The sequence below is a fragment of the Saimiri boliviensis genome, chromosome 8, assembly GCF_048565385.1.
Source record: "Saimiri boliviensis isolate mSaiBol1 chromosome 8, mSaiBol1.pri, whole genome shotgun sequence".
NCBI classification, from domain to species: Eukaryota; Metazoa; Chordata; class Mammalia; order Primates; family Cebidae; genus Saimiri; species Saimiri boliviensis.
In genome coordinates this window covers 125,565,157-125,588,348 of record NC_133456.1, presented here as the reverse complement: position 1 = coordinate 125,588,348, position 23,192 = coordinate 125,565,157, and the positions used below count along the sequence as shown (strand labels likewise).

The 23,192-nt window shown below is 43.9% G+C and overlaps 1 long non-coding RNA gene across 1 annotated transcript; it reads left to right on the top strand.

Moving 5' to 3' along the window:
• The first annotated feature begins 1 nt into the window (after nt 1).
• Nucleotides 2-16,372, top strand: LOC141585481 (uncharacterized). The gene is made up of 3 exons (XR_012519035.1): nt 2-6,217; nt 9,213-10,427; nt 16,271-16,372. It is a non-coding gene; the product is annotated as an uncharacterized LOC141585481 (long non-coding RNA).
• The last annotated feature ends 6,820 nt before the right edge of the window (nt 16,373-23,192 follow it).

The following is a 23,192-nucleotide window of genomic DNA, read 5'->3' as shown; positions in this document are numbered from 1 at the left end:
GGCAGCAAATCACACTGCCATGTGTGTACCTATGCAACAATCTTGCATGTTGTTCACATGTACCCCAAAACCTAAAATGCAATAAAAAGAAAAGAAAAGTAACAGGTTGGCCGGGCACAGTGGCTCACGTCTGTAATCCCAGCATTTTGGGAGGTTGAAGCAGGCAGATCGCTTGAGGTTAGGAGTTCAGGAACTGCCTGGCCAATGTGGTGAAACCCCGTCTCTACTCAAAATACAAAAATTAGCCAGGCGTGGTGGCGCGTGCCTGTAGTCCCAGCTACTCTGCAGGCTGAGGTGGGAGAATTGCTTGAACCTGGGAGGTGGAGGTTGCAGTGAGCCAAGACTGTGTCACTGTACTCCAGCCTGGGTGACAGAGTGAGACCCTGTCTCAAAAAAGGAGGAAAAGTAACAGGTGATGAATGTTTTTGCTTTTGGTGCCTGGGCTGGTAGCTGACCCCTGAGAGGACTATGCCCATATCTAGCTTGGTTAGATCCACTTTAAAAGGCATATGGAATGCCCAGGAACCCTGTGTCCTTCAGAAGTGTTGGCCTCTTTATGAAAGCTACAGCCATACATTGCAGTTTCTTTAACGCTTTTTAAGAGTTTCGACCAGTTTCCTTTGGTGAAATGGTTTCCAGATAGTAGGAAGAAAAAAAGGAGAAGGAAAAGAAATGGAAATGATGAATGGCTGTCATGTGCTTCAGCTCTCAAGCATGAAATTGGGGCTCAGGCCAGAGGAGTGAGTTTTCTTTGGGTCCAAGCCAGCAACATGAAACCCCAAGAAGCTGGTCTTTGGATATGTCATTATCTTCCAAGCCAAAGGAAACGGTTGACGTGATACTGACTAAGTGAGATGAATTTTGGTGTATAATTTACGTGAACACCAACTAATAGTTAAAATGTCAATTAATATCAGTATCAAATTATCCAGTCACGTGGACCGTGAGAACAGAAACGCAGTGCATTAAAGATCCCGAGCTGTCATAAGGAATTTGGGCTACACACTCTGGCAACGATGACTAATTTTGCTGTGTTTTGATTTAGTGTTTGTGTGAATATATTCTAGTATGTCTGAGAATATTTAAGTAACACCTGGTGTGCTCTGTGCAAATGATTCTCCACTTCAGGAGGAAAGCCAAAGGGGACACGCAGCAGAACCTGAAGCATCATTATAAACAGGCTCCAGGGAACAAACTCCTCAGATTGCTGAGAATAAAACGATGTCAGAAAAAATATACAAATGTATGAGCCTTTCTTAAATGCAAAACATGCCTTTAAGAAAAGATGATGCTCAGAAGTTTGTTTTGGGGCAGTTTGTAAACCAAAGCAGGTTTTTGGATTTGTTTGTTTGTTTTTTGAGACAGTCTAGCTCTGTCATCCAGGTGCAGTGGCGTCATCTTGGTTCATTGCACCCTCTGCCTCCCAGGTTCAAGTGATTCGCCTGTCCCAGCTTTCTAGCTGGGCTGGGACTACAGATGAGCACCACCATGCCCTGCTAATTTCTGTGTTTTTAGTAGAGACAGGGTTTCAGTGTGTTGGCCAGGCTGGTGTCGAACTCCTGGCTTCAAGCCATCTGCCTTGGCCTCCCAAAGTTTTGGGATTACAGGCGTGAGCCACCACCACTCCAAGCTCCAAACCAGGTTTTCATTGCGTAGCTTTGTTTGCATTCAAATGCCCTCAAAACACATTCTTGTGGGGGCACACACACACACACACACACACACACACAATTTGCAAGTAGAGGCACTGAGTCTAATTTTTGAAAATGCTCCTTTTAAGAGGTTTAATTTTGCTGATACCTTAAGAGTGTCAAAAGGTAGGTATTCTTCCTGGAGTTACTCCTGCCCGAACTGGGCAGTCATAGGCTGTGCTAGGCTATGCCTACCTGAAGGTGAAGCTGATGACCTCATGGCCCTTGAAGCAATTGCTTTGGCTCCCAGCGCCTCTGGCATCGGCATTCCCTTCCTTTTGAGTAACTGAGGTCTGGCAACTCACCAGTTTAGCTTATTACATGAAGAGTCTCCAAGAACAGGCAAGGCAGGAAAAAGCCCTCTTCCTCAAAAGACGGAAAAGCTCAACGTGCTCATGGTGAGAAAAGCTGCAGAGTTATTTTAAAGTTACAGAGTTTCTCAGAGCTGCATCAAATGTAATAACGAAAGAGAAAACAAATTGACCTTTTGGATATTCTTGTACAAAAATATCCAACATTATGTCATCATTTTATCCTTCCTTCCTCTCTTCCTTCCTCCCTCCCTCCTACCTTCCCTCCATCCTTCCATCCTTTCTGAGCAGCTGAATTTCATTTGCCTGGCTAGCCCGCCTGCCACCTCTGTGAGAAGTCATCACCAATGAGAAGACAATGAATCACACTGTGTCATTTTCATTACTCTGCTCATCTTACAAACCTACAGGCAATGCTGGTGGATGTTTCTAAGATGTAACGTGAGTAAGAGGGAATTCAACATTTCCTCGCTAATGTGTCCAGAGGGTCACAAAGTCTCCCTGTTTGCCACATTTCCAGGGTTGGGAGGTCCTGCTAGGGATCTCAGCCTTCACCTGGACGTGGTAAGTGAAAATATACAAGCCATGAATTCAATATCCATTGAAAATAGATTTCTGGCTCAACAAGAGTTTCTGAAACTTACACCGGAGTTCTCAGGTGCAGTAGAAAAATGCAGTGGTCTGTGGAGCTCACATTCTAGCTGATTAATCGCTGCTAAATGCTGTTTGGCAATCCGCCAGGAGAAACATAAACAGCAGAAGAACTTACTCTGTAAGTTATGTATCTTTTCACCAAATCGTACAAGGAAAATGTGTTTAAGAAAAAAAAAAAAGATAGGAAGATGTGTTTTTATTGCATGTATACTCATCAGATCCCAGCTATGTAAAACGCATTAAAAACAACATGAAGTATTTAAAATCAGCAGCAATCACCTTGGTTGGTTACTGATTTACAAGATTCAAAACATTCTGAACTGAAGATGAGGGTGCATGAATAAACACAGGTTGCTGAAAGAATCCTTGGTGATTACTTGCTGGTCTGCTCGGTGAGGGGTTCAACATCGTAAGGAAAAAGGTCAGCCCGTAAGTGAGGAGGAGGCATTGATACTCAAACCGTTTCCATAGGAAATTGACAGGACTGTTTGCTAATCGTGGTGAGGAGCCCTAAACGTGATCAGGACTGATTCTGAAGTCTGGCATGTGTTGGTTGAGGGTTGGGTGAGTTTTCAAGCTAAATGTGCCTCCGGAGAGGCTTCTCAGTGTTGGGGAAGACACTGCCTTTATTCCATGCCTGTTCGTTTTTCTAACTCACACTTTCCTGGAACGCAACAGGTTTCTAGCACGGACAGGGAATGCAATCACAGAACTGGCATCCTGAGAGCCAGAGCAGCACCTGATATCATTTTAACATATCCCGGTCTTAGCCTTTGAGTGGCTCAACTTGAATTGATTCTCTTATTATTATTATTATTTCTTTTGACTTCTTTCAAAATTTACAATTTTGGAGGAAACATGCATCTCAAACAGAGTCTTTATCTGCATTGTAAACAAAACGCTATGGCAGCTGCATAATAAATATACATACAAATGGAAAGAGGAACAGTAGGTTGTGGTCAGCTTTGAAGAACAGATGCGTGAGTCTATACGTGTTGATGTGCATGACGTTCCCCAGCGTCTCGGGGTCAGCCGGTGTCTCAGGGTTCCGTGCCACCAGAGGGTAGATAAAGGTCAGGGAACTATGAGTTCAGGAATGCAACTGATGAAAGCTGTGTTTGCATCCATTTCTATGCCTCAATGCACCTGCGGGATTCAGCCTTGACTTCAGTGACTCCCTCAGGGCCACAAGAGTCTCCACTGTAGTCTGCAGTGCCCAGTCTCTTTGGCAAAACCCCCATAGGTGTATATGCTCTTGGCCCTGCAGGACCCCTGGAAAAAATCATGTTAATTCTACTTATTTTAGAGACAGGGTTTCGCTCTGTGGTCCAGGTTGGAGTGCAGTGGTGCAATCACAGCTCACTACAGCCTTGAACTCCTGGACTCATGCCATCCTCCTGCTCAGCCTCCTGATTAGCTGGAACTACATGTGCGCACCACCACACCTGGCTTAAAAAATATTTTTTTTTGTAGAGATAGGATCTCGCTATGTTGTCCAGGCTGGTCTTGAACTCCTGGACCCAAGTGACCTACTTGCCTCAGCCTCCCAAAGGCTGAGATTACAGGTTTGAGTATATCTGGCCCATATTAACTCTTCATAGTGCTTGGAAGCCTCTTCAGTTGAGACAGGCTGTCCATGAACACACTGGAAGAAGATGATGGAGTTTTCAGTGAGCACGAACGCCATGGGACAAGCTGGGGGCACATCCCAGATGATGCTCCAGGGTCTGACTTTATGTCACTCTTATGTCCCAGATGCCACCTGAACTTGTGCCAACCAATTGTGCTAGAGGGTATCAGACTCTCCTTTGTGGATTTGTTGGATCTGAGTTTGGCTTTATATGTAAGTAGACTTCCAAGTCCAGCTACGAAAGAATACTTTGTCAGATGAAGAAAAACTGCTTTCTATGTCTCTATGTCTCAGCGGCAGCAAGGCGTCTTAGCAAAACCATCCTAAGCACTCCATGAAACATCCTTGCTGCTGGGCCCCAGTGGCTCAGGTGGCTTCTCCAGATGCCACGCCAGCCCTCATTACAATATCTTTCCCTCTTGCTTTGGGCGTCCTTGACGTCCTGAAGCTTTGCGCCTGGACCTACCTCTAACAGCCTCTGCAGACAGATGCCCCTTTGAAATGGCCTAGCTCGCTTTTCGTCGCAGCTGTGTCCTGGATGCTGCATCTGCCTGGGTCTCGATGCCGCCTTCCAGAGCTGTTGTACCCACTGAGCTCAGTCCTAAAGATCCCAGCCCAGCAACGGCTGCTTTGGAAGGGAAGTTGAAAACTGCACATCAGGGTTAGGCTTCATTTTCTTTCCATGAACCAAGGCACCAGTGCTTATCCACAGGAAAAAGCTGCTGGAAACAGCTCTGGAATCACCGATACAAGTCCAAGGTATTATTATAAAGTTCTTTCTTGGCTTTCTGCAGTCTCTGCCCTTTATTGACTTGCTTGCTGGACGCCCCTGTCACTGGGTGATTTCTTGATTCCCCCCACTTTTCTGGCAGCACAATTACACATCTCATTTAGCCAGACACTCGAGCTTTCCTCCTGGGCACATGAGCATATCTGCAACAGCAGAGAGCAGCCGAGATACCCTACAGTGCTCGCTCTTCCCCACACCTCAAAACCATGCTCAGGCTCAACCTGAAGGAAATAACTTTTCTAGAATTAAAGAGATCAGTAAAAACATTCCTGTTATATACACTGATAATGCTTTAAATGTTGGTTTCAAATACATTTCAGGCAAAGCGCATAAAATATATTGGAGCACGGGGACCCATTCTGAGGTCAATGTAAGAAGGTGAGATCCAGGTAGTGTCCTGGGGAATTATTTGGGTAGCATAGTGAGGGACAAATGAAAATGAGACAGGCTGGTTCCAGCATTAGTGGGTGATGTCTGTGACTATGTCAGGATGATAGCACAGACATTTTTAACTCATAATTCTATGGAAGCGGTTGTATGAACCAAATGAAAGCTTGTTTTGGGGAATTCTGAACTTCATTTATACCCCACCAGAGAGACTCATGTTAATGAAAAGAGCTACAGTGACTGAGGTTGACTCTGTCCCAAGGACAGCATTTGGTATGTATTCCCTCATCCAATGTTTGCAACAACGCAAGAGGGAAACCATATTTATCAGCTGCATTTATCAGAGGAGGACGCTGGGCTCAGTTAGGTAAAATGACTTGTTCATGGTGATGTGGCTGATGCGTTGCAAGCCCAGCAGACTAGCCCTGTTTCTCTTGCCTCCAAGCCCATGCTCCTCGCACTGTCTCCCATGTGGGATTGAGATCTACTCAGACTCCGATTCTAGTTCTGCGTGTGAAGGGGTTGGAAATTCCTACCTGAGTTTAGAGACGAAAGAATATCTTTGTGCCTTAGGTTGGGGACACTTTAACCTAGTGCCACTGCCTTAGAAAGTCGAGTGACAGTTGTTTTGTTTCGTTTTTAGGTTTTTTTGGCTGTTCAGCAACCAACCACACCGCCTATTTGTGGTACCTCTTTCATTCTTTGTGCGTTTGGTGGCATAGTTTGCCCTTCTTACTCCAAAGAGAAAGAGAAGGTGGGTATACCTTCCCTCTCCCTGTCCCCAAAGGCCAAGACTTAAATGTGTGGCCTTGGTTTGGCCATTAGAATTTCCTGCCTGGGTTCTTGACATAAGCATCATGTCATATGACTGTAACCACCCAATGGGTTCACCTTGCACTTAACAGAGCCAATTCATCAAGACAGGGGTATTGCCATAGAGAAAGAATAATTCATACAGAACTGTCTGTGCGGGAGACCGGAGTTTTATTATTACTCAAATTAGTCTCCCTGAGCATTTGGGGAGCCGAATTTTTAAGGACAACTTAAAGACTCACCTCAAACGAGATGGGTGTGGGGAAGCCAGTGGGCCAGGAGTGCTGATTGGTCAGGGATGAAAACATAGGGAGTAGACACTGTCTTCTTGCACTGCGTCAGTTTCTGAGTGGGGGCCACGAAATCAGATGAGCCAGTTTATTGATCTGGGTGGGGTCAGCTGATCCATCAAGTGTAGGGGCTGCCAAATATCTCAAGCACTAATCTTAAGAGCAGTTTACAGGGGATCAGAATCTTGTAGTCTCCAGCTGCATGGCTCCTAAGCCGTAATGTCTAACCATAATCTAGTCATTATTACAGCTAATGTTAGTCCTACAAAGGCAATCTAGTCCCCAGACAAGAAGGAGGTCTGCTTTGGGAAAGGGCTGTTATTGTCTTCGTTTTAAACTATAAACTACGTTTCTCCCAAAGTTAGTTCGGCCTATGTCCAGGAATGTACAAAGACAGCTTGGAGATTGGAAGCAAGACGGAGTTGATTGTGTTAGATCTCTTTCACTGTCTCAGTCCTAATTTTGCAAAGGTGGTTTCATGACAAAAGGTGGATAGATACCATAGTGAGAACAAGAAGGGTGTGCAGTGCTGGTGGCAGCTTCCAAGACTGTTTCTGCTGAGAGGTCTGTTTGGACCTTTCCAGCTACCTGGGTTCTTGCAACTTGGCTCCTTCGGCCTCCCTCTGCTCAGGGAGCCCTAAACATCCTACCAGAGGTTCTCCTCCACCATTTTTTCCCTTAAGAGCTGCTTTTTCTGTGTGTGTTGCAGAGCCAAGAGCCAGCCACCTCCTTGCAGCACCCTGTCTCCCAGATCAACAAAGAGGAAAGACAGTCAAGAAGGAATTCCCACTCCCTGATTTCTGGGGTTTGGGTACCTATGTGGCTGGATTTGGGGTCAGCAAAAGCCTTGGATTTTTAAGCATGATATGCTTTTGCAGAGAAATCTTTTGCAGAAACAATATGCTTTTTGACAATATTGATTTTGGCATATATGCTTTATGACAATATTTATTTTGGCTGTGCACAGTGGGTTACACTTGTAATCCCAGCACTTTGGGAGCCCCAGATGGGTAGATTCTCTTGAACCTAGGAGTTGGAGACCAGCCTGGGTGCACATGGCAAAAACCTGTCTCTACAAATACAAAAGTTAGCCAGGCATGGTGGCATATGCCTGTAGTTTCTCTACTCAGGAGACTGAGGAGAGAGGATAGCTTGAACCTAAGTGGCAAAGGTTGTAGTGAGCTGAGATCATGCCCTTGCACTCCAGCCTGGTCAAGAGTGAAACTCTGCCTAAAAAAATAAAAATAAACAAGAAAATAAACTTGATTTTATCTAAATGAAAAACTGTATCAAAACAGAAAATGTTTGTGATGTTCTCAAGTGACAGGAAGAGACTCCAAATGCATAAAAATCACTCCATTTAGAATTTGTATTAAAAAGTCAAAGTGCACGTGACAAGGCTTTGGTGAACCCCAACCTCCCCAGTGTGTTGAAATGTCAATAATCTGGCATTGCCTTGGGTTTCTTTTACCCTCAGATAGCAAGTTTGAGAAATAACTCCACTCACTTTTTTGTAAGTTAATGCACATCAGGAGAAATGTGATTTGATAAGTTGTTTTTCTATTGAATATCCAACTCCCTCCTCTCAGTTTGAAAGAGTCTGTCACAATTCCCAAATCCCAAAGTATTAATGCTAAACCCCCCATGAAAAGAAGCACATACTCAGAGTCAGAGCAAGCAAGCTAAATTAGTGAGAGCTAAGGATAAGGCAGAAAAGGATGTATGTGTGTGTGTGTGTGTGTGTGTGTGTGTGTGTGTGTGTATACACATAAATATACACACATACATGCACACATATGTATATATGCATGCATATGTATACACACATACTGTACATATACATATGCATATATGTAAATGAATATATACATACTTTGAGACGGAGTCTTGCTCTGCTGCCCAGGCTGGAGTGCAGTGGCGCGATCTCGGCTCACTCCAACCTCCCGGGCTCTTTCCTGAGCCTCCTGAGTAGTTGGGGTTACGGGCACGTGCCACCACACCTGGCTAATTTTTGTGTTTTTAGTAGAGATGGAGTTTCACCATGTTGGCCAGGCTAGTCTTGAACTCCTGATGTCAGGTGATCCACCCACCTCAGCCTCCCAAAGTGCTGGGATTACAGGCGTAAGCTGCCACACCAGGCCTAAATGACTACATATTTTAAAATGCTTTTTCACTAATCAGAGGGCTAGACAAAGTTTTTTATTTCTGTGCTTTTTGATTCATTTTAATGAAAGTCTAAATTGGAAGCAAGTTGATACAATTTCTACATCAAGGCCACGTGTGGTGGCTCATGCCTGCAATCCCAGCACTCTGGGAGGCCCAGGCAGGTGAATCACTGGAGCCCAGAAATTTGAGACCAATGTGGGCAGCATGGTGAAACCTCATTTCTACAAAAAATACAATAATTAGTCAGGCGTGGTGATGTGTGCCTGTAGTCCCAGCTACTCAGGAGACTGAGGTAGGAGGATTGCTTAAGGTTGAGAGGTCGAGGCTGCAGTGAGCTAAGATCACAGCCCTGTACCCCAGTCTGGGCAGCAGAGTGAAACCCTGTCTCAAAATTTAAAAAAAAAATTTCTACATTAAGCAAATAAGATGTCTTAAATGTTTAAAAACCTCTGATGGAACTCTTGCTGCTTAAATCTTCAGGTGCAGCAGCTGCCTTCTGGAAGTCACTGGACTGGAAATGAAGACGCTGAGTCCCTGACCAGACTCTGTGAAACGTTTTAGCTCAATGACTTCACAGCATTGCGCTTGTTTCCTCGCATGGAAAATGAAGGTTTCAGGTCTTTAAAGAACTCTCCAGGTCTAAAAATGGTCAGTGAATAATTCATGAAAATGTACTGGCTCTGATATCTCCTACTGCCGCTGCTGGTTATGGACCTGACTGATTCTTTCTGGACAGTAGAGGGGCCTTTCCCCACCATCCCTGCGACTTCCTCACCATGCAGCCACTGCTGAGGCATGCAGAAGACGGGGGCACTGGGCTGTGGGTGGAGATTCCAGGTAGGGAATGGTGTCATCAAGGTTGATCCAGGGAGCCCAGAGTTCATGCCTCCTGTGCCATCAAAGTATTTCTGCCATGAGCTCATTCATGCAGCATTCGTTTACTCAAAATGTTAGCAGTACATGTATCTACATAGATGATCACAAACATTAAAACCCAAAACAAAATGTGTCATTGAGGATACCGACAAGGAGCAGATGGCTCACACAAATTAGGAGATGTCAAGTAAAGGTTATTTACAAAGGGACTCTATGAAATTCTGGGAAGCACAAAGGATGCTATGGTAACCTGAGGTTAACAGCAGTGGAGTAGCCACCATGACTAAGGCTGAAGGGGCAAGAGAGTGGTGTCTGGGATTCTTAAGAGTCTCATAAAAGGGACCTTCTGAAGAGGAGCAGTGACATTTGATTGAGCAGCACAAATAGCCCAAGGCAATCTCTCAGAAAGGGATCCAAAGAGAATAAATAACCTGAAGGTACTGTCTTCTCTCCCTCTTATCTGTTGCCAAGTCTATTCCCTGGATAAACCCAACTGGAAGCCAAGAGTAGGGGAGTCCATTGATGGAGTCCATAGATATCTACCTTCTGAGGCAGGAGGGAGAATGGAGGAGATGACGGTGGATTCAGAGGGTCAGAGAGAAGACATCCAGGAGACAAAGCAAATAAAAACACAAAGCAATCTGAGGGAGAAATGGTTTTAAACTCTTTTATTAGGCAACTATAACCTGAAATCACTAATTACATAAAAGCAACAAAATATTTATTTTGCCTTTTGTTATGTGGACTTAGGACCCAGAATAAGAGATTACTCTTTGAGCTTGAACCGATGACTTCAGCATCTAATGGATGCTCATGGAGGTAAGTGAAAAGGGACTGAATAACTTCCTGGTCAGCAGGACCAGAAAAACACCAAAAGGGCATTTGTGTATCTATGGAAGGAATATTCTGGTCAGTGATTGGTGTAGGACGCCAGAAACAGAAAAGGGATGGTGTTAGCTGCAAGGTTTTGATAGCACTTCTTTAGACAATGAACAAGAGAGAGAATGCTCAGGCCTGAGGATGGAACCAATTTGATCCCTCTGCTTGGCATCCTTTGCAGAGAAGGACACATCAGGGATTATCTCCCAGTCCCATGAAATGTCAGGACCACAAAACCAACCCCTTTGTCTTTGCACTCATTCTTGAAGAAGCCTCTGATTCTGATCTGACTTGATTTGTAATGGCTACAAAGGGAAATTCTGCTGGAATGACCTCCTTTGTCTGAGATAGTGACATATTTCTCATGAAAAATGAGCACATTGGCATTCAGCTTGCATTCTTCAGTCTCATGGCTTGGTTGAAGCCTGTCCACTCCTGCCTGACGGTGTGTTCTCACATGCTGATACGGTTTGGCTGTGCCCCATCCAAATCTTGAATTGCAGTTCCCATAATCCCCATGTGTCATGCGAGGGACCAGGTGGGAGGTAATTGAATCATGCAGGTTGTTACCACCATGCTGCCGTTCTCATGATAGTGAGCGAGTTCTTGAAAGACCTGATGGCTTTATAAGGGGCTTCTTGCTCTTTGTTCTGAACTTCTTGCTGCTGCCATGTGAAGAAGGACATGTTTGCTGCCCCTTCTTCCGTAACTGGAAGTTTCGTGAGGCCTCTCAGCCATGCTGAACTGTGAGTCAATGAAGCCTCTTTCCTTTATAAATTACCCAGTCTCAGGTATGTCTTTATTAGCAGTGTGAGAATAAATTAGCATACATGCTGATCACTCAGACTTCTGAGTTTACAAAGCTGAGAGTTAGGCCTTGACATTCCTGAAGCTCCTTGAGAACCCAGTAGACATTTCCCTGGGGTTATAGGAGCATGACCATTTGACCATACGAACTTTTATTTCCAAACCAAACTGAGTCCATTTACCCGTCATGCAGCAGAAAGCCAAACAGTAAAGCACCAGATTTTTGCTGGAAAAGATTCCAGATGATGCAGCAGAAAGTCAAACAGCAAAGCACCAGATTTTTGCAGCAAGAAAGGTTTATCGCAAGGCAGCCAAGCAAAGAGACAGGAATCAGGATCAAATCTGCCTCCCCAAGCTGAAGGTTGGGGCAATTTATAGTCAGGGGGTAATGAGACATGATCTGATTGGATTTTGCAATGAGGTGATACTGGGAGGTACTCTCTGATTGGATCCTGCTATGGGGTGACTCCAGGGCTTGATCTGATTGGATTCTTCTTAATTCTATCCCTATTCCTTGGTCCAAGCACTTAGGTTCTACCTGTGGTTGCACACTTGGGTCATCTGGGCATGCTCAGGTCATGTAACTTGCAACCTGGGGTTCATGGCAACTGAAATACAACTCATCACTTTTATTACACAAAGTTGAACCAGATTGGGCTGGTTCTACACTTAGAATTCCTTCTAATGTCACTTTCACAAATGCTCTCATTCGTTCCACACCAACTCTTTGAGAATGATTATTACGGCTTCATTTTTTAATGAGTATAAACTGCAGCTGAGGGTTGAGAAGTAACTAGACCAAGGGCATATAACTAGTAGGTTGCAGAACAGAAATTCAGACCCTTTGACTAAAAAATTTAATGTCACTAATAGCAATGGCATATGTGTGTATTAAAAAATGAGTATGTACTAGACATTTTACAAACATTAACTCATTTCTTGCTTTCTTTTTTCTTTTTTTTTAAGAGACAGGGTCTTGCACTGTCACCCAGGCTGGAGTGCAGTGGCTGATCATGGCTCACTGCAGCCTTGAACTCACGGGCTCAAGCAATCCTCCCACCTTAGCCTTCAAAGTAGCTGGAACTACAGGCAGGTGCCACCGCACATGGCTAATTCATTTATTTCCCAAACAACTTTAGGAGTGAAATTATTAACATCCCATTAGTATGTGAGGCAAATGCAGCCAAAGAAGTTAAGTAGCTTGCCCAAGGTGGCACAGTTATTGGTGGAGTGAGTTTTCAAGTTCAGGCAGTCTGAGTCCAGAGGCTGTGAACTTTGCACACTGCCCTAGGGTCCAGTCTGAGAAGAAGGCAAGCAAAAACTCCCTGATGATTACCAGCAGGGAAATAGAGGGAAAGCAAGGGAATACTGGGAACAAGTCAACTCAGGCCAAGGCTTAAATGGGTTAGGGGCTTAAATGGGTTCAGCTTGCAGATCTAAACGGATCTTTTACTTTGTAACTCTCTGAATTAAATACTGCTTCCCTTGTCTTTGAGTATCAGACAATTTAACTCTATCCCTTGCTACACATTTGAATGAGCACTACAGGAGGTTCAAAAGGTTAGGTTGCTAAAAACAAAACCTTGGTGATTTGTTTTGCTTGTTTTGGGGGATCCCGAATGTCTATTTCTGGTCCTCACGGAACCAGGAAGTGCTAATATAAGAGGACTGTGATGGTCAGAGTAATTTGATACAAAAGAAATCAGGAAGTCCTGGGAACAGTGGAAAAAGACGGTTGTGGTAGCCTTTCTCCTCGAATTTTCTCCCCAGGTTCAATTAAATTGTTGGTTTGTGAGAGGTTTTTGCCAGTGATGAAACCAGCCTTGCATTTTAACTTTTACCTGGGTCACTGCAGTGCCTCTAGCTTAGATTGAGGTCACAGCTGTAGCTTGCTGCCCCTTCTTTCTGATACAACTCCACAAAAGAGCACTATTTTCTTTTTCTCATGTCTGTACTCTGAAATTTATTTCTACATGAATGCTCTTGGAAGATAGTACATAATTGCACATTTCAGACAGCATGGTCGTGTTGTGCTGCCCAACATGTTGGCCACTAGCCACGTGTGGCTATTTAAATTTAATTAAAGTAAAATAAGAATTGAGTTCGTCAGTCACACCAGACATACGTCAAGTGCTCAGTCGCCACATGCAGCTAGCATTGCCCAGCGACCACCGCATTGGACAGGGCAGATAAAGCACATTTCTGTCATCACAGAAAGCTCCACTGGAGAGCACCACATAAGAGCTCGACCTCAATTGGGAAGAAGTGACAAAGAACTGAAACGAGAGGAGCCTTCCTTGGAAGAGGCCTCTTTCCTGGACTCACAGCTGGAAGTGAGTCAGTAAATCTCAGAGAGCAAGCTAGCTATGGTAGACTCTGAATATTGTACTTTGCAACATTGTCCTTTGATATTTATATAACAGGTACCGTTTGTGTTTCTAGCCTCTTATTTTCAGTAATATTTACAATGCACGTGAGAAAGTTAGAGCGTTTATCAGCCTTACAAACAGGAACCAAGGAATGGGGTTTAGCGCTACAATTTTATCTGAGCCTTTAGTAATGATAGGAGTAGAAAAAAAAACAAAACCCTAAGGAAGCAGTGACACAGAAGGGAAAGAAATAGAGAGGCCCCTTGGTCACCTTCCCTTCCCCTTGCCCAGAAATTATTCTTCGAGAAAGAAACCAGAGGATTTTGGATTTCATTCTGTTATCAAAATCTGTGCTGTCTTTGCAAGATGCCTCATGGACAGAATCTCTGAAGCTCTCTGGTTCTATTAAGCCAAAATGCACTGAAGGTAATTTCTGCAAGGCAGTGGCTCTCGACTTGGACTGTACATGAGAATCATCTGGAATCTTTTAAAGCCCCTGGTGCTTAGGCTATACCCCAAAATAACTGAATTCAAATCTCTCGGGTAGATTCCTTGCATTGATATTATTTTAGGGTTCTCGGTCAATTCCAACGTGCTGGTTGAGAAATTGTGCTTGCTATGAAGAACTTCTGTTGTTCACAGAACAGGGAGACCACACACATACTCCAAACCTTTCCCCCCTTCCCTTTGACAGTAATAGGAAGGCCTTCAATTTATAGTAAGATGATCTCGTCTTCATAGTAGGCAGTCAGGTAGAAAAATCTGAGTCAGAACATCAGAGTGCTGTCCAAGCTTTTCTCCAGAGTTGTTACTTTATGCAAGCTGTTTTGCCTCTCTGCACTACAATTTCCACATCTGAAAAAGGAAGGTATGCGTTTTGAAGGGCCCTCACTTTCTTTGTGTTGTATACCGTCTGCCAAGGCCATGGTAAGTGCCCTGTTCCATGAGTCTGGAGTATCCCTTTGATGACCCAGCAATGCACGATAATCTCATGACTCAGAGAGAGTGTCCAGATTCTTGGTGTTTTGAACGAAGAACTGGACAAAATACACAAAGCAAGGAAAGAATGAAGCAACAAAAGCAGAGATTGAAAAAGGAAGTACGCTTCTCAGGGTGGGAGTGGCCGAGCAGCTGTCCGAGGGCTCTGAATGCAGAAGCTTCTCAGGTCCAGATACCCCCAGAGGTCTTCCATTGGCCACGTGGGGTTCACCCCGTACAAAGGAAGCGGTGGCTCTCAGTCTGATTGGCTGTGGAAAGGAACCAATCAGAGGCTAAAGCGAAGTTACAAAGTTGCACTCCTACGCAAAGGAAGACTTAGCTCACCATTGGTCGCTTTTCACAACCAATCAGAGGCAGAAGTAAAGTTACAAAGTTACACTTGCATGCAAACACCTGATCGCCTGCAAAAAACAGCCAATCAGAAATACTTTCAATTTCCCATCTGCTGCACAGAAAAAGTAAGGGTTTGCAAAGGGAGTAGCATCTGGTTCTTACGTTACTTAGGCATGGAAAGTTAGGGTTTTCCTTTCAATTTAGTTCCAGGAAGTCAGCGTGAAAGGGCCGTAGGTTGCTGCCTCCAGACCCTATTCTCCTGTCTCAGTCTGATGAGCCGTGTACCCACTCAGCATTTAGGGATAAAGAGATCTGTTTCCGACTGAAGCTCCACATTGTTCAGTGCAGTGCCTCCTTGAGCATAGTAGGCACTTCCTTTTTCAGGCTGAATGAACATACACTTTAGATGATTTTTCCCTGGGGTACCGATGAGCCAATTACACACACAGAGTGAACAGTCTCGTTAAAGTCAGCGCAGTTAGATAAAGGCCTTTCCCAGGACAGCCAGCTGCCTCTCTGCCACCTCTGCCCCAGATAACCAGAAGAGTCCTGGTGGCTATTGTGGCATATGGCATAAGGCTGGGGACAAGGTCTCCGGATGCCAGGCCTCAGCTGACCTCACCATGAGGCACGCAGGGACTCCCAATATGTGACCTGTCCTCGTCAGACTAGCTCCAGATCTCGGTGCAGCTGAGGCTACCAGTGGAAGTCGTCAGAAACCACAGCTGCTTCAGCATGGCAAGAGCAGCGACTGGCCCAGGAGACTGGACCCTCGCCTGCGTTTGCTGCCAACGAGCCGTGTGACCTTGAGGACAGAAATCTCTTTGTACATCAGTTTTGTTATCTTTAAAATAAGCTGCCTGGATCATATGATTCTAAGATTCTTTTCAAATCTAAAACAGTAGGAAAGCACGTTTTCTTTGGAAAGCCATCCTGGCTATTACTCAATGCCCCGTTCTTTTCAAGGTCTTGACAATAGATTTTGTGATTATTTCCTCTGTCTTTCCCCCTTAACTTCCTATGTAGCGAAGTTAAACTTAGAAGTCCAGGGTTTTTCAGGGTCATTCCTTTTTCCATTTAGAAAAAGAAACCAAGTTGTTCCATTCCTGCTTCGGTCAAACCATTTACCCTTCAAACAGTCTTGAAAATGATAGCTGATCTTCCTGAAATCACTCCAGACATGAGCTTAAGTGTTTGTAGTTCAAGATGTTGGGTCCTCAAATGGATTTTAACTGTTTCTTTTATTTTGGTTCATTTTTCTTTTCTCTGCTACAGGGCTACCCCACAGTCTTACACAGAGACAGAAAGAATATACTGACGTTTTCGTGTCATCTGTCAGTCTGTAAATGTGGTTTCCCCAGCCTCTTACTGCAGTTCCTTGAAGCTCTGTTCCCTGCCGAGGAGTAACAGCATTACCTGGGAACTTGTAAGAAATGCAAATCATCAGGCTGTCACAGAATCATTGTCCATGTTTTAAGATGATTCTGATGCCCGCTAGATTTGAGAATTGAAGAACTATGGCTCTGATAAAAGATATTTCTTCTTACCCTTCTCATTCTTAATTTACTTCCCTATTTCCTTACATAATACGTTAAAAGACTGTGAGATTATTCCTCCTTAAATCTTTTGAAAATGGAGTTCGATTTTCTTCATTGACTTTTCTTATTCTGGCTCTAAAAGACCTATTAATTTGTCTTCTTATTTGTTGAATGGCTTAGTTTTCTCTTTTGCTGGCTTTCCTCATAGAATGAGTTTATTACCCAGCATGAATTAAATGAAACACATTCACATAGGTGGCTGATGAATATTTTTTCTACGACTCTGGAGTCTTCCTGTTCCAAGTGTGGTCACAGGCCAGCAGCAGCAGCATCTCTTGGAGCTTCTGGGACTGCAAAATCTCCGTCTCCATCCTGGTTCCACTGAATCTGCATTTTTTTTTTAAAGAATCTCACTGTGTCGCCAGATTGGAGTGCAGTGGCACGATCTCTGCTCACTGCAACCTCTGCCTCTCGGGTTCAAGAGATTCTCCTCCTGAGTAGCTGGGATTAGCCTCCTGAGTAGCTGGGATTGCAGGCATGCACCACCATGTGCAGAAAATTTTTTTGTATTTTTAATGGAGGTGGGGTTTCACCATGTTGGCCAGGCTGGTTTCAGACTCTTGACCTCAAATGCTCCACCCACTTCAGCTTCTCAAAGTGCTGGGATTACAGGTGTGAGCCACAGCTCCCGTCCTGAATCTGCCTTTTAACAAGATCTCCAGGTGATTAATCTACAGATTAAAGTTTAAGATGCACTGCTCTAGAAGAATATTTCAGACCTCAAATGGAATGATTGTTTCAGAAGTTGAAATAAAGTTACTTGAAAATTTCAGCCCATCAGTTAAATTTTATCTCCAAGATAATATATCATTATATTTCGTAATATGAGCTTCACGATCATGACGAAGAAGAAAGCATAGTTTTCATCTGAAAAAAAGTAGATTATGTACATGGTAATCAATTTGAAAGATTTTCATTCTTCTACGTAACATCGTGTTAACCTAAGGATAGAATCAACGAAGAACGTCATCTAGGTAAAGGAAAGATTATGAGAAAGAATATGCCCGAGTTATAATACAGACTGCTCAGCCAAGGAACCAGCACAGATAATGCCACTATTGCATAAAGGGATTGGAAAGCAATTCTGGAGGCAGATATGGTTTCGTGGAAGTATGGTGTAGTAATAACGTTGGTCACTGTGGTGTGTTTATTCAGGGGATAAGTGCTGGGCATCTTGCTATGTGCTTGACCTGCATTGTCTCATATAACAGCCAAGGCGACCGTATGGGTATTAATAGATATTACCATCATTCCTACTTTATAGAGGAAGAACCTGAGGCTTGGCTGGTTTAGTTACTAAACATGCCCTTTCATTTCAGAGAGACCCGGGTTTGCTATGACTATGTGTCTTAATCAGAGTAACATCGGTGGCTGTAACAGACAAAAATCTCAATTTAATGGTTTAAGAAAAAGAAGTCCATTCTGAATCATGTTAAGTTCATAAAGGATGTCCCTGTTTACCGGGAGGCCCTTCTTCCAGCTCAGAAACCCACCTTCTTCCATTCTTGTAACTGTCATATTCCACATTCGGCTTGCAGGGCCAGCTGTTCTTCTGTATTGCCTGAGGGGAAGAAGAAAGAGCATTCTAAAACGGGGGCCATGCCTGGAAACAGCATGCATTGCTTCCATTCACGTTCCATTGGCTTGAACTTCAAGGAAGCCTGGAAAATGTGGCTGATCCTGAAAAGAAGAAGAAGTGGGTTTGGTGAACAGGTTTCCATCAGACTAACTCCCTGACTTCACGCAAACGACTTATACTTCCATTTATCCTTCTGACTGTGGTTTGCTCATCAGTTAAATGGGAGTAATTATCCCTACATTATCAAGAGGTGATTAGGATGAAATTAAATTACCTCACCACTGTTACTACTATGATGTGGCCTTATACATTCTTGGTTTTCCTTCCTGACAATTTCCTGGTTCAGAAAATAATCTATTCAAGACATTCTGATTTACTGAGGATCAGGATATGACAGAGACATTGGAATAAAACTAAAGTATCCTCAAAACCGTGCTAATATTTAGCCCAGTTAGGCCCAGACATCGGATTTTAGAAAAGTGGATTTCAAAGACTTCAAAGCATAGATAGTTATCTCCTTCAAGTCACAAACTATGAGTGTGAATGTGGCTTATTATGGAGGGAAGGATGTGCATATCCCATTTTATCACAGAATATGTGAACAGTAGCAAAGATTTCTTTGTACATTACCTTCCTCCTTTTTCTGCCTTGGTGAAATTACACGTGATTGTGGTGTTCGAATTTCCCTGCCTCTTAAAGGCGTCTCAAGAAAATAAATAAATAAAGCGACAAAGGAACTAAGGTTGTTTAGCTTGGATCGAGAGGACGGTATGCAGAGAAGCAGGCATGCTACGAACGTTCCAGGTGGTTTAGAGACTGCCAGGGGGCAGCCTGCAGAGGGCAGGGCCGTGACGGTGGGATGAGCTATTATGGGGTTTCTAGTCTCGTTTCAATATACAGAGAGCATGTTCAGAAAAAGAATGAGGAGTCTCCGAAAAGTAGTGAGCGCCCTCTGGTCGGAATGGCCACGTGACAGCAGTGTGTGGCTGCAGCTGCGAATGAGAAGAGGAAGTAGACAACCACTTAACTCTCTCAAACCAGAAGCCAAGATGGACCTCGGTTTCTCTCTGTCCTTGTTCTGCTTTCCCATGTGGAGCTGAGGTGCTGTCTGAAGCTGGTTGCCCGGGAGGGCATGGCTGCTGCCTCTCCACTCTGCCCGCCCTGGTGGCTGCACTGCCAGGAGCAGCACGTTGTGTCACTTCTTGACGCGTGCCGCCTCCAGGGGAGAGACACCTCTGACAGCTGGCCAGGGAATGGCCCTGATGTCAACTGTCAGAACACCCCATAGCCTGCACTTTCGAGCAGGAGAGATAAAATTTCACTGCCGCAATAAGACAGCAGACAGTATGCTCGAGACGAAGCTAACCTTAGGTTCCTTAAATTTATATGAGATTTCGAGTTCTCCTGAGCAAGCCAATATAATGATCATTAAGGTGATAGTTACAATTAATGGCATATTACTAGGGTGGTGGTAAATATTGTCATCATTGTGTTTAGTGGGAATACCCTGGGGGCTGTCCTGCTTTTATACTCATTTCTCCTTCACTGAAGTAAATAACCTTCCCAATGTATTACTACCTCCTATTGCTAAGGATTTTTCTTTTTTTATTCTGAGGATCAAAATCAGAAAATACGGGAATGGGAGAGCTCTGAATGAATGCTTCTAAAACAAAATGTCAATATAGGTTTTATATATTTCTCAAACAGAATCCAAATATTGAGCTTGCAGCTGATGCAAATGAGATAGTGATGTGAAATTCATATTTAGACTGTGTGTCTCAGTTTCGATCTCAGCAAACCATTAAAATGCAGCGGTGAAAAATTTCCGTGACATCGTGCTGCACTTTACATGTGACTCAAAGCAATTCGGCTCTCCTTCCTTTGCAGGCTTTTCTCTTCTACTTTTAACTCCAATATTTGCCTGCAAATCATTTCCTGTGCTACAAGATTCTGGAGGATAGAGCTGAGGTTTTAGTCACTCAATAATTATTTATTGAACAAATAGACAAATGAAATGTATGAAATGCTATTCAAGCCATCGAACTGTAAATGATCTCCAAAAGAATCAGCGAATCCCGGTGGTTAGATGACAATTGAAGTTATTTAGTTCCTTAATACCTCTTTACACCACCTCTGCCAAGTAACTGTTATTTTGAGACATTCACTAGGGGGCCTGGCACTTAGTTCCAGACTTGAATGACTTCGACTTCGTAACATTGTGTTTTTCTGTTGATACAATGTCGCTCCCACGGGGTCTACGGTCATAGTCTTATCCTTGGGGCTATACAGAAGGATTCTTATCCTCTATCACTTTACTCACCTCCATGAGATCGAAGACAGTTACGAAACCTAACGTGCTTTCTCTCTTCTAAGGTAATTCCTCAGGTTCTCCATTCGCCTCCCATATGAGATGTTTTCACACGTATCCTCATTCTACTCTGGTGCATACTCTCAGAGAAAAGGGGAGAATGAAAAAGAATACTCTCTCAACTCCAGAGAGCAGAAGAGGACCATTGGGTGGCCCACCCAATTCCTTCTTCTGGCTACTCCTCTCGCTCTGTTGCCCAGGTTGGAGTGCAATGGTGCAATCTCAGTTCACCGCAACCTCCGCCTCCTGGGTTCAAGCGATTCTCTTGCCTCAGCCTCCCAAGTAGCTGGGATTACAGGCACCTGCCACCTTGTCCAGCTAGTTTTTGTATTTTCAGTAGAGACGGGTTTTCTCCATGTTGGCCAGGCTGGTCTCGAACTCCTGACCCTCAGGTGATCCGCCTCCCTCAGCCTCCCAGTATGCTGGGATTGCAGGCGTGAGCCGCCACGCGCAGCCTCCCCCTTTCTATTCATGCAGTTTGGTCCATCATTCTTCAAGGCAACCTCCTTTTGCTCCTGGCCCATGTGAAGCGTATTCCCAACACACGCACCCTTTATTTCTCTTGCTGGTACTAAGTTACATTTTCCCCATACCACGTTGTTCAGTTTATTTATTTTTTAACAGGATGGAAGATTGTATATTTAGTCCAATTATATGTGGTCATGATTTCATTCTGTTGAGAATGGGTAGAGCTAGTGTCATAATCCTACATTTTTCTGTCCTTCTAAATCTTCTGTGTGCTGTACATCAAATAAAGCCACCTTTTCTGTTACCCTCTAAGTGGCTGCATCTACCGTTTAACAGGACAAGACCAGGACAGGGCAATGGCTTTTGAGTATGTTTACTTCTTTTGAATCGTCCTTTATTTTCGTTAGGAACCCACCTTCCTCCTTTCCGTTGTTTGTGACGTTCCAGTTATCTGTAGATGCAGTGACCGCGAACAACAACCCTTTTATTTACGCTCACTGATGATGAGTCGGGAATTTGGACAGGGCACAGCAGGGTGGCTGGCATCTGCTCCACAGTGTCTGGGGCCTCAGCTGGGAAGATGTGAATGGCCAAGGGTGACTCAAAAAGCTGGGGGCTGAAATCATCTGGAGGCTTCCTCACTCACATGTCTGGCGCCTGGGCTGGATTACTCAAAGGCTGGGCTCAGCTGGGGCTGTCAACCTGAGCCCTGACACGTGGCATCTCCCTGGCACTGAGGCTTCCCGCAGCATGGAGCTGGGTCTGCAAAGAAGCATCGGGAGAGAGATTTCAAGAGAACCAAGAGGGAGGCTGCACAGCCTTTTCTGATCTAGCCTTAGAAGGTGTAAAGCATTGTTTTCTTCTATTGGTTGAAGTTGATACGAATCTGTGGAGATACAAGGAGAAGGGGACGTGTACCCCATCTCTCCATGGAGGTAGTATCTAAGAATTTGGGGGTCCTTGTTTTTTAAACACCACATCTGGCTGATGTGTGATTGACAACTTTCCAAATCTATTCAGTCTTATGAGAATATATTTTTGTCAAGGTTTTTTTTTGTTTTTGTTTTTGCTTTTGTTTTTCAGGAAGGGAAAGCAACAAGAAACACACGTATGAGCTACATATTTGCAATGCTTAACCCAAATCTAGTTTCTTTGTTGCTGTTTTTTCAGTGTGCCAATTTTGGAGACGCATTTAAAGATTAGTAGAATATTTCAGAGTGGGGAGAAGGGAGAGTTGGAGAGAGGCAGGAGGGAGGGGTTTTAAGGGACATTAAAATTATTTTATTTTTTTGAGACAGAGTCTCACTCTGTTTCAAAGTGGAGTGCAGTGGCGCAATCTCAGTTCACCACAACCTCCGCCTCCCGGGTTCAAGTGACTCTTGTGCGTCAACCTCCCGAGTAGCTAAGATTACAGGCACACGCCACCACACCTGGCTAATTTTTGTATTTTTAGTAGAGACAGGGTTTCGCCACGTTGGCCAGGCTGGTCTCAAACTCCTGACCTCAAGTGATCCACCCGCCTTAGCATCCCAAAATTACAGGTGTGAGCTACCATGCTTGGTCAAAAAATTATTTCAGATTAATGAACCCATTATTTGATTGTGTTGAGGTTTTCACAGACGTACACCTATGTCAAATTTATCAAATTTCATGCAAGGAACATGTCTTTTTTTTTTTTTTTTGAAAATTATATCTCAATTAAATGTCTTTAAATAAAAGACTGTAATACAGAAACTCGGTCTCGGTTTAAGAAAGTAACTTGCATTTCTATGAACTAGACAATTTGATGAGTGAAACAATATAAATATTTGATAACATGATAATATTGAAAATTTATTATAGCCATTACAAGTAACTAAAACACCAAATATTAGAATCCGTTGAAAAATACTCATAAAAAGAGAAATATACTTTCCCACATACAAGAAAATTGGTAAAAGTTTTTTTTTTTTTTTTTTCTTGAGATGGAGTCTAGCTGTCGCCCAGGCTGGAGTGCAGTGGTGAGATCTCGGCTCACTGCAACCTCTGCCTCCTGGACTCAAGTGATCCTCCCGCCTCAGCCTTCTGAGTAGCTGGGATTACATGCAGGTCACCATGCCTGGCTAATTTTTGTATTTGTATTTTTAGTAGAGATGGGGTTTTGCCATGTTGGCCAGACTTGTCTGAAACTCCTGACCTCAAGTG